The following is a 6,000-nucleotide window of genomic DNA, read 5'->3' on the forward strand; positions in this document are numbered from 1 at the left end:
ATTATTGTAATAAATGCAATATTGCAGAAGCCAGCAAAAATTCAATGCTTTTAGCTAATAACAACAAACTATCATTATTTAAATTGCAAAGCTTTATTTATATTTCATCAAATAATAGTGAGCACTGAGTTATCCGTAACTAGTCGTTAATAAATAATTTGTTAATTAGACCTTATTATGAGTATTATATTTAATATTTATATGTTTACATTTAGCTCTTTTTATTCAGAAAAGAAAAAAAAATGTATAACCAGATCACCGGAAAGAAAAATGGCAATATTTGAAAATTCTTAACGAAAGTATTTCTATCATTGTTAGTTTTTTTGGTCGTGAGCACCTTTGTTTAGCTTAAAACTCCTTTATATAATTTATTAATAATTTAATTAATAATTTATATATTATATAATTATATAATATAATTTATATAATTTGTATAATATTTAATTTTATGTCTATGTTATTTAAATGTTTTATAAGATGTATTGTTATTTTTTAAGTTTGATTTAAGTTTGTTTTAATATAATCTCTTTAAAAGCCTGCATGTGGGTAGGGTAGAAAAAACAATCTAAGCCTTTGCCCTGGCAAAGGTGTAAACAATAAAATAAAGTGAACAAAAAGTAAATTAAGTTAGAAAAATCAACTTTAAAAGAAATAAGTTGAATAAATAGTTATTCCAACTTAGCCGATGAATATCTCTGACAAAATACCACATCAAGGTTATATACAGTGTTATCTTTGTAAAAATGTACCCATAAAATTTAATTTTGCATTGGCTGAAAAATGTTTAAAAAAAAATTATTTCGCAAAAGAAACAAGTGACAAATTTTTGAAACACAGTGAAAGAATATTACTACAATGATAAATTAATAATTGAAAGTTAATATAAAATGTTTGTGCCATTTGTAGGTTAGGTTTTTTTGTGCGGAACGCTCGATTGAAAAGCAAATGCATAGATTTTTGGCTGATCGTGACTAGTGTTAGAAGTATCGAGGCAAAAGATCGATATTGAGTACTTTGAAAAGTATCTAATCAAAATATCGATGCCAAAAAAATATCGTGGCAAAAGTATCGATATTACTCAATATCGAATTTTGAGTACTTTTCATAAAAATCAAACATAAGTGCAAGAAAGATCTAAAACTCATTAAATATTATATCACAATATCAGAATGAATTCTATTGCTTGTAATCTGATGTGTTAAATCAGAATCATTTTCAATATTGTAAAATTTAACAGTAATTTTTCAATACTAATTTCAAATTCTATAATTTTTCAAAAAAAAGACAAGTTATAATAGTTGATTATTTTTGATTAAAACAATATAATATTCTGATACTATATTCAAAAAGCAATACTTTTTAAGTATTTTTAAGCACAATCATATTTTAATATTTTTCAGTGCAAACAATTGCCACAAGAACCAAATTAATTTATTATTTTCTAAAAGTTTTTTGCCCACTATACTAAAGAAAGTATTCTTTAGTTTTGTTGTCATTCATTCAGAAAAGGTCAGTTGAAATCCGATTCCTAAAATATGTTCATAATGTGCACAAACTGAAAACGAGACATTTTAAGATTCACGTACCACAAAGAAAATATTGCTCTTCTGTTCTTTTTAAATTGTTTATTTAATTTTAATTTACAAGTACTTTACTTCAACTTACAATTCACATACTTTTAGAAAGAAAAATAATAACGCATTGAAATCTATGAGTATTATTATTTGAAATAATTATATTTCGATTCTTTTTACGCAAAATACTAATATATTGAAATTGATGAATATTATTATTTGAAATAATTATATTTCAATTCTTTTTTAAGCAAAATACTAATATATTGAAATTGATGAATACTATTATTTGAAATAATTATATTTCGATTCTTTTTTACGCAAAATACTAATATATTGAAATTGATGAATATTATTATTTGAAATAATCATACTTCGATTGTTGAATATGTTTTTATAAAACATTTGGTACTTTAAAAAGGCGTTTCATTTTACAAAAGAGTAATAAATAAACATCTTTATTTATTAGTGTGGTCATATCCATTTTGGGTTTTTGAGCAATAAATTCTGAGACTAATGACCCTTCGGGATCATTTTTTGACACTTCTCTGAACAATTATGACCACCTAGAGAGACTATTGCATTGCATTCGGCAAAATGGTTGGTTTCATAGTTGGTCGATAAGTGGGGTTCATAGATTACGCTGTCGATTCTTTTTGAGTACTATCGACGTAAAAGATCGATATTGGCAAACATATCGAGCTAAAAAATCGATACCAAAAGTACTCACTATCGACCGCAAAGTATCGATATTACTCAGTACTCGATATTTCGTTCTAACACTAATCGTGACTACCAACCCATACGATTTTTCAACGATACCTGTAACATAACATTTATATTTTATTAGATGAATTGTCCTTATATTTTTCAACGAAAGAAAAAAAAAAAGAAAAGAAATTCAACGAAAAGTTCATTAGTCTGCTCAAGTTAATGTATATAATATTTTATATCATAGGTGAATGTTTTTAATCAATTATTGAAACCAGTTAAAATTTCTAAATGAATTCAAGTATCATAATAAATTAGTATATTAATAACTAGAATATTATTATTAATTAGAATAATTTTTATAAGATATTAGCATAAAGTGTAAAGAAAAATAATCACTGCAGAGAGATCGATGGTCAAAAAGTCTAACAAAAGAAGCAAACGAAATTGCTATCATAATATTAAACAACAAAAGTAGTTTAAAGCAATTTCCATATTCAATTTTTGGGAGTGTTGCTGAACATAGTCCGATAGTGGTTTATTTGATACCTATGCGTTATTTGTTTTGATATAATTGATTTGGTTTTCACAATATAATTGCTCAAAGTCAAATTGGATCTTCATGTCCTGTCCTACCCTATATATAATATTTTAACTAATTAAATTTACAATTTATTAATAAATTGACATAAAAACGTGTTACCTCGATATATGATTTAATTTTCTTTAAATTCAGAAAATATGTATTTAACAGTTTCAATATAACCGATAGTTAAAATATTTAATATGTATTCTGACCATGCAATTAGATATCATAAATCTGTATTTGTTTTGTATATAAAAGTTTTACTTCAATTCAAGTTTTTGTTTTAATTCACGCATATTAGAGATATTACATTATTTATATCTCTTATATTTATGGAGTCAGAAATATCAAACCTTTTTAATTATATGTTAATATGCACTTTACTGCGCTGTATTCAAAATATTTTTCTTCAATAGAGTTTGCTTACGACAGAAAATATTACGAACCTAATAAAAATCGGCGAGGCACGCATGATTTATTGTTGCAAGATCCGATATTCTTGTATAAATCTTGCACGTTCAATTATAAATAATTACGATAAATTTGTTAACTGTATTCGTTTTGAGCTTGTTTTTTTGTATAGAAGTTTTCTTCAATTCATTTTTTTGTTTTTATTCACGTATATTAGAGTATATTACAATATTTATACTTCTTATATTTTAGAGTTCATAAATATCAAATCTTAATTATTTGCTAATATGCACTTTTACTGCGCCGTATTCAGAATATTTTTCTTCAATACAGTTTTGCATATCAAAGAAAATACCATGAACCTAATAAAAATCAGCGAAGTACGAATGATTTATAGTTTCAAGATCCGATTTTCTTGTATAAATTTTGCACGTTCAATTATGAATAATTGGATAAATTTTGTTAACTGTATTCGTTTTGAGCTTGTTTTGTATATAGAAGTTTTTCTTCAATTCATTTTTTTTGTTTTATTCACGTATTATTAGAGTATATTACAATATTTATACTTCTTATATTTTGGAGTTCATAAATATCAAACCTTATCAATTATTTGCTAATTGCACATTTACTGCGCTGTATTCAGAATATTTTTCTTCAATACAGTTTTGCATATCACAGAAAAATACAATGGACCTAATAAAAATCGACGAAGTACGTATGATTTATTGTTGCAAGATCCGATTTCTTGTTATAAAATCTTGTACGTTAATTATGAATAATTGCGATAAATTTGCTAACTGTATTCGTTTTGAGCTTGTTTGTATATAGAAGTTTTTGTTCAATTCAATTTTTTTGTTTTTATTCACATACATTACAATATTTATACTACTTATATTTATGGAGTTCATAAATATCAAACCTTATCACAAATATTTGCTAATATAATATAATAAAATATAATGCACTTTTACTGCGTTGTATTCAAAACATTTTTCTTCAATACAGTTTTGCATATCACAGAAAATACCATGAACCTAATAAAAATCGACGAAGTACATATAATTTATTGTACAGGATCCGATTTTCTTGTATAAATCTTGCACGTTCAATTATGAATAATTACGATAAATTTGTCAACGACGATACAATCGATGGCGCATGTTAATCACGCAAGAAGGGCGTCGGGCGCCGCGCGTCTCTCGAACGATAACTCCTTCGCCTTCGCAGGCGTCCGCTTATCGCTACTGTAGAAGTACTTATTGCTAATCGCTTAATAAGAACATCAAGACCCGGACGACTGAATCGCGCCGTGTTCGAAGGTATTAGAAGGATTATACCTTGAAATATCTCGAATATCCTTAACAATATAGAAGAGATGGTTTTCTAAGATATTAAGGCTGGATTATTATATCGACATTAAATTCTGATTTGTGTTACGAATTAACGGCTTATATACATGCCAACTTGTGTTATATAATCTGAGAATGATTGCGAAAACAATTAAATTGTTTCGGACAGTATTTTAAGTCAAATAAGAATCACAAGCAAGAACACTTTGCGCGTTTTGCACAAACATTTGTTTGATTTGTATTTATTTGAAAAAGTCTCAGTGGGGGTAATCGTTTAGGACATAGCAACTAGTCCGGGGTTCGATGGTTCGATTACCACCACCGCCAAATTCCGACATCAGGCAGCTTTGATGTCAAACTTCCACTTGAGGTTATAGATCTCAACATATTTTCAAGGGAAAATAGTCTCTGATGTACATAGCTGCAACATTCTATTATATGACAACAATTAGACGTAAGAGCTAATATGAAGCCCACAAATAAGAGAATGGTAGTATGTGATGGGTTACCTCTCATCAAACATTAGGTGAGATCTTCTACTAACAGTTTATAGGTAAAGTAGTTGTTCGAGCCTCACAAATTTTATTAATCCATCTTCCTCTACCTGACATAATAAAATAATTTCCTACCCTAGTATAGGCACTAAGCTAGTTATAAGAAATTTTTCATTCTGTACTTATACCTTGGCCCGATCACACCTTATACAACTAACTAAAATTAAATACAAATGATTACTGAACTAGTTATTATTTTCCTTTCAGTTGTTTGCTATTTTATGTTTGATATAGCTTTTTGATAATTAATTATATCTGGTCCTTCGGGGTAGTAAAGTGTCCGTGTATAGTGATTTTAATTGACTTTTTTTTAACAAAACATTGCGTCGGACATGTAAAGTAAGTATTTCTGTTGCTGTTGAAACAATGCATGATAATTTAATACATTTAACTGTGATGCACATTTTTCTGCATAGTGTGCATCGCCATTTATCAATTTTATATGCAAATTCATAAAACTTCGTATATACTTACATATACATACAAAAATGGACTAACTAATATTTCTATGCAATACTACTACGGTCATTTAAAACTTCTTTTATAATATAACCAGTTTAATTTATATATCAGGTATTCAAAGAATGTGGTTTATAAATTAAGATATTACGGAGAAAATCTCGGATAAAATATAAATGTTTTATTACTATTAGATAGAGCATTTTATACATAAAACTCCAAAATGTGAAAATGGTCAAATAACAATGTTGCCATAAGTGCAACTATCTGTGATCACTTTGATAACACACGCGTGAAGTCAAACTAAAGTAATATTCTGACGTTTGTGCCATGGGAGGTTAGATTTTTTGTGTGAA

General features: G+C 27.2%; 1 protein-coding gene across 1 annotated transcript in view; it reads right to left on the bottom strand.

The window, feature by feature from the left end:
• Positions 1–6,000, bottom strand: part of LOC113384330 (sodium channel protein 60E-like) — a 28,748-nt gene that overhangs the window by 20,533 nt on the left and 2,215 nt on the right.

This window comes from Ctenocephalides felis, unplaced genomic scaffold (genome assembly GCF_003426905.1).
Source record: "Ctenocephalides felis isolate EL2017-DRISC unplaced genomic scaffold, ASM342690v1 CF-g0.4_SCAFFOLD_00845, whole genome shotgun sequence".
In the NCBI taxonomy this organism is placed as follows: Eukaryota; Metazoa; Arthropoda; class Insecta; order Siphonaptera; family Pulicidae; genus Ctenocephalides; species Ctenocephalides felis.